The following is an 11,318-nucleotide window of genomic DNA, read 5'->3' on the forward strand; positions in this document are numbered from 1 at the left end:
AGCAAGCAGCTTGCTTGGTAAACCTAACAGTGTCTTGTTTTGGGGATGTTAAAGGCAGCTGGATATGATGCTGTTTCTTGTGCTGTTGTCTACACATCTGCTGTGCTTTTCCATGCTTGTTTGATGCAGCACCTGCTCTCAGTAATTTTTTTTTTAACTTTTTATACCATTTAATTTTGCATTTTAAACTCTAGACCCCTGGTGGTAGAAAAAGAAATGTATATATAAATAAAAAATAATCATCTGTATCTGCAATATAGTTAAAGCTATCTTTCATATAATAAATAAGATTATATATTTCATTAATGCATGTGAGTTAATTGTGTCTATACGTATTTAATGAAAGATGAGATTGGGGTCCTTACATGACTTGAGAGTTAAGGGCTTAAAAAAAAATAATTGCCAGATAACGAACAGTTCACCATGAAGATCTGAGTATTAGATGCTTGCTTTGGGTGGCAGCATACAGGACAGAGGGTCACTAGGTGGCTCGTTGGTCTTGCTGCCCAGAGAAGTGCGCAGGTTGCTCCTGCGGAAGTAAAGCTCTGTCTTCATCTGTTCACTGGATCACCAGAGGACCTGAGAGTGCCAGGGCTGAATAATGTCTGTTCCTCCATGGCATTGCTGCTTTTCTCTGGTCTTTAACTAGGACAATGGCCCGGTGCTGCAACTTGGTCAGTAACGTCACACTGATTTATGTTAGGATATTAAAAACTAGAAGTCTCTAGTTTATTTTACTTTTGCTTTGATTGTACAGCTTTTGGCTGGCTGGTCTTGCATATTAGAGAATATTTAAGTGGTGATACCTTTTTCTTCATATTACAATTTTTTTTATGTGCACAACACTGATCAGAAGGCAAAAATAAGGATGCTTTAGTTTAAAAATCAGCTTATCAGTTAAACAATTTTCAGTTTGATTTTTTTTTTTAGATGTGTTATGCAAAGTCCTTAAGCATATCCATCAGGGAAGCAGAACGCTCTAGACTAATCACTTTGCTGAATCTGGATTGTAAAATATAGCTGAAAGGTATTAGTTTGGTGCTGAAAATATGAGGCCTTGATTGCAAACCAGAGCACCATTTAATGAAATAATCCAAAGCCCAGTGAAAGCAGTAGAAGGGTATCTGTTGAATACACTACCTCAGTAACAGACACGGCGTGCCCTGCAGTCATTTTCTGAGACTGTGAATGTGCTGTATGATCAGAAATGGACTTACTGAACTGGCATAAAGAATGATCCCTAGAGTTGAAAGATCTGTATCAGTCATAGGAAGCTTCTCTGTTATGAGATGAAGAAAGCTTGCATTTTGGTAGGGCCTGTAGGAATAGGACGAGGAATAATCATTTTAAACTAAAATAGGGTAGATTCAGACTAGATCTAAGGAAGAAATTTTTGGGATGAGAGTGGTGAAACACTGGCCCAGGTTGCCCAGGGAGGTGGGAGATGCCCCGTCCCTGGAAACATTCAAGGTCAGGTTGGATGGGGCTCTGGGCAACCTGGGCTAGTGGAAGGTGTCCCTGCTCAGTGCAGGGGGTTGGACTGGGTGACCTTTAAAGGTCCCTTCCAACCCAAACCATTCTGATTCTATGGAAATAATGTACTCCAACGACAAAAGATGCCACTGATATTCAGAAAATGGGAGTCAGTCTACAGTTGCTGCCAGTATGTGACTATAGGGGAAGATTTCTCTTGTCTTTACCCCACTGCTAGCTTACTCCTGCTGCGTCTCAGTGCCTTTTGGGAGATACGTGTGCATCTTCTCCAGGCTGAGTCTGCGGATGTTCATGTCTTGCCTTTTATTTACTCCCTTCTGGCTCTTGTCTCGTGGGGACACATTGTGTACTTTCTTTACTAAGCATGTAGAACTGTAGCCTCTGATAACACCTGAAGTAATCATACAGTCTGCTCCTTTTGGCTATCTTGAGACGAGTTGGGACTGGCCTCCTACTGCTTCCCTTTGTATATTATCGAATTGCAGTCTTTTCATTCTGCTAGCCTCTGTTGTCCTGGTGGTATCCTTTACAGTAATTTTTGGATAGAAATCAGATTAAGCCTTACAGATATGTTTGTATCCATACAGATTCTAGCAAGTGCTTTGATCCTGCAGGTATTGTATCTCATTAGGTAATGTTTAATGTTGGAACGTTGCAGTGTTACTGTCCATTTCTGTCCACTAGATGATCTTTTTTGGTATTCTTTAGAGTAAGATATTAGAACACTGATCTTTTTTCCCCCATTTTCTTTCATGTCTAGTCATTGCAGATATCCTTGAATTTTCCAAATTTGTAGTGACATTTGTGGCTCGCTCTTTACCTATTTTAATTTTTTTTCATTTTATTATTTTTACTGGTTACTGTCTTAAATATTTATCTTTTTCTGTTTTTAACACAGTTACCAGTTACGTAAACTATCCATACATGAAATTCAGGCAAAACCAAATTATTTGCAAGTATCTATCTTGCTTTAAGTAGACTGTATGACATACAGGACTGGCTCTTTGTTCAGTTTTTGAAACGTATGTCTACGCTGTAGTCAGCAGAAGATTATAACACGCGTGCAATTGGATTTAAATGAGCTAACTTGAGTCTTGAGGGCTGAGAAGAGTGGAGTCCCAGCGGTGTGGGACCTGGTGTGACCTGTAGGGTAAGGGGTTGGTACCCAGGTGTTGCTGCTCACCTGCATGCTCCCGCGGCTGGTTTATGAGCAGTGCCCGAGATGGCTTGTTCAGAGCTTACATGCTCTCTGTGCCTAACCTGAAGCTGCAGAACTCTGAACTTAGAATTTTGTGCAAGAATGCTAAACCTGGTTTGGAACTCAGGCTTGCTCACAGGATTTCAACAGACAGTGTGAGACCTGACTTCAGATGCTGGATTTGTCGTGTGAGTTTGCATTCCCCTGAGACTTGAAGGCCTGGATTTAGTGTCCAGGTCTGATACGAAACAAAAAAGATCCAAGCTGTCAAACCCTTTCCTTTTCAAAGTCAGTTAGCTCTTGTGTCCTTATTCATCTGCCCCTAAAGTTCACAATGCCCTCCTGTGTGACACATAACAATCGTAGCGACGGCAGCACGCAGCCAGAATTTTAATGAAGGGGTTTTGCTGTTTTGTTTTGAACTTTTCTATAAGCTCAAATGCATTGAGAATGTGTGTATCTGACAGCGCTAAGAGGGAAAGGACAAAGACCCTTGCTTGCTCTCTGTCAGAGAGGTTTTAAAGTATCTCACCATTTGATGTACATCATTCCACTGCAGTGGCGGAAAAGCTGTGGATTGATTTCCAGCAGGAGAGATCTAGCAGTATGCAGAGAGAGGCAGCTGTATGAAATCCAGGAAACATATTAAAATAACTATCCCTTTGAATGTGAGAAAAATGATAACTGAATTCTTCCAGTGTACCTTAAGAAGTTCCCAAGGAATGCCTTTGCAATCATTTAGTTCTGGAAAGGTCGTTGAGCCAATTCCGATAGTTACTTTACCTACCTGCAGGACTCCTTGGACTCGATTTTGCACTGGATGTAAAGCAATGAGAATTTCTGATGAACACACATGCACTTCTTAACTTGTAGTCTCCGCGTTGCCAAGAGTGGTGGGCCTTTCATAGGTGGTGCTGTCCCCGTACTTTGCTTCAGATAACAGCTGAGTGTGTGTGCAGCCTCTGAAGACAGTAATTTTTAACCCTCCTAGTCTCTGACTGGTGATAACTGGATATCGACGTTCCTTGCAGGCACCAGTATCTCTTGGCTGTTCATTCTGCCAGCTCCTTGAACATAAATTGTCTGAAACTAGTGCTGAGCAGCACTTCACAAGAAGTTGATGAAATCAAACATTTGATTGTATACATTTACCACAAGTGCATTAAACGTGAGTAACTATACAAAGACGCATGCTGGTGGGGACTGCCACATGGTAATGTATTTATGGACACTTGCTAATGTGAGTTCTCTCTAAATGATTGATGCTGAGAATTTGTGGTGCATAGAGTACAGTGGATAAATTTATATTTGATGAAGAAACAAGTCTGTGAGTTGGTTTTTTTTAAGTGCAGCTACTTTACCGGGTGTATCGTGGTAAATTCACTATTTCTAGAGCACGGCACCATGTGCTCTGCTGTTCTGTTTATTGTCTCCCGCATCTGTTGCACATTGCTGTTTCTGTTCATGTTGCTGTAACTGTGATGATTTTTTTTACTTAATGCTTTATTTCTCTGAAAGCCAGAGAGTTGCCCACACTTTTTGCAGGCCTGGGGGATCCCAGATGTAATCCTCCTGGCAGGCAGTGCTGCTTCGTTATGTCGGTGTGGGTCTGAGGAGTGACAAGTGATCAGCACACGGACCCATGCGAGCTGAAATCTTTTCAGATGAAGGACATAAGGGGGCTCTGGGTGCTGTAAGCAGAGATGAAATGTGTCTGCTCAGCAAAACCAGCTTGTGGAGTGGTGTTTCTGAAAGCATTCCTCTGATAATAAGTTTCATTCATGTGTCTTTTAAATATGTACAGTCTGAGCTTGCTGTTTAGGCACTAGGCTGCGTGGTTAGATGTGAATCTGTGGCTTCCATGGAATAAGTAGGAACATATAGTGAAATGTGCCACTGCCAGAGTTTGAACTCTGCTCCGGCATGGCGTACAGTTAATATTTTCATTCTCTTTGTGAGCAGAGGCTGGGCCAGTCAGTGACGTCACAGCAATTGTAGACATTGAGCTAGAGTTGACAAGAAATGAGAAACACGGTATCAGCTCGGCATTTTTGGGATCGACAGCTGCATTCAGGTTTGTGATTAAATACTGCTCAGCATCAGGTGGCTATCTTCCAGCTGAGTCATTGTCTTTCTTGAGGAAGAAAGTGTTTTCACAGTGTTTTCTGACATGAGGCTGAACAGAGGAATTATTCGTCCATTGATTACTCACTTAGCATGAACAGAAATTATGGTATCTCAGTACATTCAGGGATACTTAAACTGATATTTTCCTCCAAGATAAGACCAGCTTCAGATTTTTCATCACTATTTGGCTACGCATGTTGTAAGAGGAAAATCCTGAGGGAACTGGAGAGAATTGCAACTTAGCCTAGACTGTGCTAGCAACTTCTGACATGTATAGGGTGTGCAAAAATACAAGGAGGGATGCTCCTGAAGCGCACAGACACAGTGCTCCATACTCAGTTTGGTGTATCATTAGGACTATGAATACAGCTGGGGCCCAAAAGGAGAAGCCCACTAGTGAAGCTGGGTGAATGCTGGTACTCTGAAAGGAAACGTGTTCCTTCTGCAGACATGGGAGTATGGGAAAGTTTTTATAAGCTTTTATCACCTTCACAATTAATGGTATCACAGTGACATATCCCGATCCCTACGACTTCAGGCAGTTTGGTCACTGAAGCTATTTTATGTTTTTTAATTAGGTACTTTTTTCAGAGACTCAGTCCATTGTACTTAGACACTGGTTTCCTTCCTTCTCTCTGAAGCAGACAGTACCAAAACCATTCTTTTTTCTCCTATCCACTTTTGAGGAGATCCTTCAGTCTGTCAGGCCCTTCTTTTCAAAGGACATGTAGAAATCCAAGGTTTATGCTGTTTGGTTGAAGTTTGTAGGTTTTTGGGTGTTGTTTTTTTTTTAATATCAAAATACACTCTTCAAAACCTAACCTCTCCACCCCAGGCTCTCTTATTTTATCTTCTGGTTGGAGACCTACAGAGTGTTGGAATTGTTTTTCAAAGAAAGCCTTGCCTGTCCAAAACCGGACCACACAGTCTCAGCCCAAGACAAGGGTGTATATGACTGGCTCTCAGTGATCAAACCAGATTAAATCTTTTTATGAGCTTTTACGGCTCCATATTTTACTCCATTCAAATATTTTGTTGGCTTATAAACATGACCTATTGATGTTGTAAAGGATGTCTCCTAAATATTTTGTCCAATCTTTAATCTTTTAAATAGCTATTTTATAACCTGCACTACCTGGTGCTTCACAGTTTCTGTAGGGCAGGGCAGTTCGGCATCTTATCTGACACTTACCCACTTTATAGTGATTTTACCAGATTTCATGTCTGGGACAGAAAGGATTCTGGGTTCCAGTGTGAAAAAGCCCTCCACATAATGCAGCAGTACCTAACTGCTTCAGGAGGTGTGTTTCAAAAGGGGCTGGTTCAGCCAATGTCATAGGAAGAAAATAAAAAGAGTGAGTCTCTGCCTTTCTCTCTCCCTTCCACCCTCCTCCCCAAAGATTTAAGGTGTTTAAACTGTTCCAGTCTTCATCTTGAGTAACTGCCATTGAGTATTTCTTCAGTGAGCGTTCCCTTGCAGTAACTGGGACTCATTAGAGATAACTTCATGCAGAGGGTTTACATTATTGTACAAGTGGGAAAGAATACGGTTAAGTATGGCAGCGTGGATTCATGTAATGAGGAAAATACATCATAATGAAATGGTAAATCTGCAACAAAATTCCTTCCCTCAACGGTGTTAAAATTTTGCATATATCCACAGTTATGAATCCATGTGGCTGTTCCCTCTGGTTTGTTTTCCACTCACATGCTTTGTTTGATGAGAAATACATTGGGATTTTTTGTCTCTTGAAATATAACTCATGTTCCTGTAGACACTGAAATTTGCACTCAAAGAGGGATTGGATAAGACCCATTATACAGAGAAAACTGTTAAAATCTCATCTTGGTGAAAGCTCCTGTGTAGCCTCAGTAGAAGAGGACAGTGTAAAGATGAACTTGACAAACCACGGAAACTATCCTTGTGAAAGGCAGCCTGCTTTCCCATGGAACCGTGGTTCAGATGAAATGTATGTAGGCTAGGCTTGGTAGGGGCTTGGAGCAACCTGATCTAATGAAAGATGTCCCTCCCATGGCAGGGAGGGTGGACCAGATGACCTTTAGAAGTTCCTTCCAACCCAAACCATTCTAGGATTCTATAAATATTTACTTATTTTCTTAAATATTTAAACATTCATTCTGATCAACAAGTTTCACATCATTAGCTACTTGGATACTTGACTTGGGTCAGCATGTGGGAGAATCATTAGCCAGAGATGGTACAAGTTGTAGTCCTTATGGTTGTTGCAACATTGAGTGTTCCAACAAGTAGTTGGCTTAGGGCTACTTAGGGCTTAGGCATGGCCATCATGTGAGGTCCCTTTTTTACATCACGGTTGAATGTTCTTCAGGACTGATTAGCTACTGAGCAGTACGTGCTGGCTAGTCTAGAAATTGATGTTCTTCTCTAACCATTCAAGTATTGCACGTAAGTTCCGTCTACCAGAAAACCCCAACCCCTCAAAACCCCAAACGTTGCACAATGTGCTCAGTGTTCCACCTTCAAACGTCAGCTGGACAGCAAAAGCCGTGTGATTCTTTAAGTATGAGGCAATTGTACTAAATAGGCTTAATTTGTAAAATTAATTGAAAGAATAAAATTAGTCCAGAACTAGTGCCCCTTCTACAATCCAGTAAAATTGTTTTGCTGGTAGTGTATGGCTGTTAATTTGGGCAAAATTCTATTCTGCTATAGAACAACTGGATACATTTGTCATAGTAGAATGGTTTCTTATCACCCACTCTTCTGTGACTGACTGATTGGATTGTTCTGCAGTCATGAGGGATTCATATCCCACAAATGTGAATGCATTTTTTCCTTCAGTGTATCTCTAAGGTAGGAGCTTCTGCTTAAAATAAAGCACCATTGTTTTCACTGAGCAGCTTTCAGACATTATTTGGATTATCCAGAGAAAAAGGAGCTGCAATTATAATAATACATGCTTTAAATGAGACAGAGGCAAGTGATAAAATAGAAGTTCATGTTTCAAAAGGCAGTTCAGAGAAAGAAATCTCCCGTAAAGGAAAAATTCCGCAAAGAAGTGAAGGGGAGAGTAATTATTCTGAAACACGTCCCTGAATTAATGAAGTTGCTAAGTAGTGAAATAAGTGACACATTTTTGATTAAAGCATTCTGCTTCTGAAGGAGAAAGATGCTGTAAGCTGTTGTTCATTGAGGCATGTTCCATTGCTATGTGGCCATCCTGAAGCCTACAACAGGTTAATGGACATAGTGATTTCTTTTGCATGCCTGCATCTTTTGTGTAAGAGTTGGGATCACGTTAATATTATTATAGGAGTCAACAGGAGAAGTGCATAGCCAGGAAGAGTATCTGCGTGACCGAGGTTTGCTTGGCTTGTCAACCCCCCGTGCTAGCTGCAAGAGAAATAAAGTACTAGCTGTGTTGGAGATTTCCCTCAAGTAGGACATCACATGCTCCCAAGGAGGCAAATAGTGTGTCCTGCTTGGATACTGTTGCACGGTCTAAAGTAAACCTTGTGTGGCAGATCTGAACTAGCGCTAGGAATTTTCACTCTCGTTGAGCTCTACAGGGTGCACTGGTTGTTTCACTAATCTTGTTCCAGGTCTGTGATTCATCTCTGGTGAACTGAAGCCAGTAGTTTTCAATGTCTGAATCTTCTGCAGTCCCTCATGAGATTTGCACTGACCAACCCTGGAGTCACTATGGAAGCTGGGCCGTCCTCATACAGAGGCAATATGCTGCAGTCAGATGCTCTCTGCTGCTACGTGCTTTCTAGTGTCTTTTCAGACGTGCTCTGTGAGCTCTCAGACTAGGCACTCATCCCATGTCGAGCAGAAATTGGTAGCTACTGTGAGTACTTTTGAAGTGACACTGATGATTTAAAACAAAAACCAAACCAACACCCCTACTCTCCCACCCTCAAATAAACCAACCATAAACAGTTACTGGTTAATACTTCATGTCTCGCAGGCTTTCAAAACCCAGGGGTAAATAACCAAAGGCATTTACTCTCAGTGTTGTTAAATTTGATGCAAAAGTGGTGGAAAGGTGCTTTGGAGCCAGAAGATCAAGGCTGTAGTTTCTCTGCTTGTTGTAAAGTGGCTGAGAAAACTCCTTGACTTAAATGAAACATTGAGCTCTTCCGGGTGGGTTGATTAGACCTATGTTTCCAGAGATTATAGTAATTCAAATGCAGTGTCCACTTAAAATTATATTTGGTGTGTGTAAAGCAACTGACACGAGTGTATGTTAAACATATAGGCTCTTTGTTAACAGATAAAACTCTCAAAGTTTTATAGAGGGCATTATGGAGGTGGGCATAACTGTGATGACCTTTTCTACCAGCAGTTAATTTAACCCAGAGTGTATACATTTATATATATAAATTAGATGTGGCATACAGTACAACCTGCCAAAAAAAGCTAAAGGCATATGAAGGTAAATACACCATATAATGGTCTGAAGTGCATATTTTGCCAAGTTGTCTGTAAAAGTGACTTTGAAGCAGCCTGTAGGACAAGTTAATGGGAGAAGCTGCAAAGCTGTTGGTTGCCATTGCCCTCCACTTCCCCGTTCTCCAGATTGTAAGACTTGGCTGTAGTTGTTCAGGACCGCAAGGCAAAAGAGAAAGATGACATGTATAGATGGCAGGACCCAAAAAAGGTAGCTATTGTAATTTCACGGGTCTGGTAGAAACTGAAGTGGTGATACTATCTGATTTGATTGGTAATAAATTAAACTAATTTCTCCGAGTCAAGTCTGTTTTGCCTGTGATGTTAATTGCTGAGTGATCTCCGTGTCCTTATATTGACCCATGAGCCTTTTGTTATATTTTCTCTCCCCTGTTCAGCTGAGGAAGGGAGTAATAGAGGAGCTTGGTGGGCACCTGGCGTCCAGCCAGAGTCAACCCACCACAATTTTGTCAAAATCAATATCTCAATGCACTCGTAATATTCTTCTGTGTAGCATGGATGCATAGTATTATGATGGAATATAATAATAGGGTAAACAATAACAGAAAAGCTGTGTTAACAGTGCCCAGGACAATGTGACTGTTCTTAGTTCATCTTTGAGTGCCCGTATACTGATACAGTAATGATGATGAGTTATGATGATGTGCCAACGCACTAACAAGGACTGAAGATAGTTCTGAATGACATTCTGTGTTAAATTCATTTGATAAGCAATGCTGAGAACATTGCTGCAGTAAATCCCAAAGAATTCTTGTATCTTGGGTAGCCTACTCGTTGCTGGGTTTTGGTCTTTTTTTTTTAAATTTTATTTTGATAAACATAGCCAGTTAAGTACATGATCATAGAATCATAGAATCATTAAGGTTGGAAAAGACCTCAAGGATCATCAAGTCCAACCGTCAGCCCAACCCCACCCAACCCACTAACCCATGTCCCCAAGCACCACATCTACACGCTTCCTGACCCCCTCCAGGGATGGTGACTCCACCACTGCCCTGGGCAGCCTGTTCCAATGCCTCATCACTCTTGCAGTGAAGACATTTTTTCTAATATCCAGCCTAAACCTCCCCTGGCGCAACTTGAGGCTGTTTCCTCTTGTCCCATCACTTGTTCCTTTAGAGCAGAGCCCAGCACCCCCCTCACTGCACCCTCCTTTCAGGCAGCTGTAGAGAGTGATGAGGTCTCCTCTCAGCCTCCTCTTCTCCAGACTGAACCCCCCCAGCTCCCTCAGCCGCTCCTCGTCAGCCCTGTGCTCCAGACCCAGGTAAGCTTAGCTTCCTAGGTGCTAGTCCTACGGGAGCTATAACTGTGGGCTGCCTGTTAAGCAAATGCATGGAAAGTAGGTCCCCCGTATGTCACTTTAGGATGATCTGCCATTAAACAAATGCTAGGCTGATGCTGGATAGGAGGTGTTAATGGTACAGCTGTTCTGCCTGGCATCGCTCCCAGGTCAGCCTGGGAACACTGGTGCAGAGCCTGCATCGGGAATGAAGTTTGTTGGAAACAGCGTTGCCATAATAATGTTCAGGTCTGTCCATATCCCTCCACAGGAGGTTAGAGATGCAGTACAACTCCCCGTGAATCTGTGTGGTGGAAGAGTTGAAGGCAGCCCAGAATGCAAGACAGACACAACCTGTGCTTATCGAGAGGTTCCTGTTCTGTCTAGAGGAGTGCAAGCAAGAGCTTTTGTTCCCTTTTCCTTCTGTGTCTAGTGAAACACTGCTCAGTGGCAGGGGTCTCTGGAAGTTCTCCTCAGTTTATTTCTTAATTTATGTTTCAGTATTTCTTCCATTAGTTTTCTCTTCGGATAGTTTCTTTTCAAAGTGATTATTGCATTTTAGGAAGTCACCCTGAAACTGCTCTTCTTGCAGATCATATGTCTTTTCCTATTTCTAATGCTTTTCTGTCTTTTTCTCCCGGGCTGGACACTTTCTTTAAATTGCCTGAAACACCAGTCTCTTTTTCAGAAAAATAGCCATTATATTCTTCTGCCTTTCTAAGAAGAAAAATAATGGGTTTTTTTATAGACTAGGGGAAAGAGGT

This window comes from Pterocles gutturalis, unplaced genomic scaffold (genome assembly GCF_000699245.1).
Source record: "Pterocles gutturalis isolate BGI_N339 unplaced genomic scaffold, ASM69924v1 scaffold27119, whole genome shotgun sequence".
NCBI classification, from domain to species: domain Eukaryota; kingdom Metazoa; phylum Chordata; class Aves; order Pterocliformes; family Pteroclidae; genus Pterocles; species Pterocles gutturalis.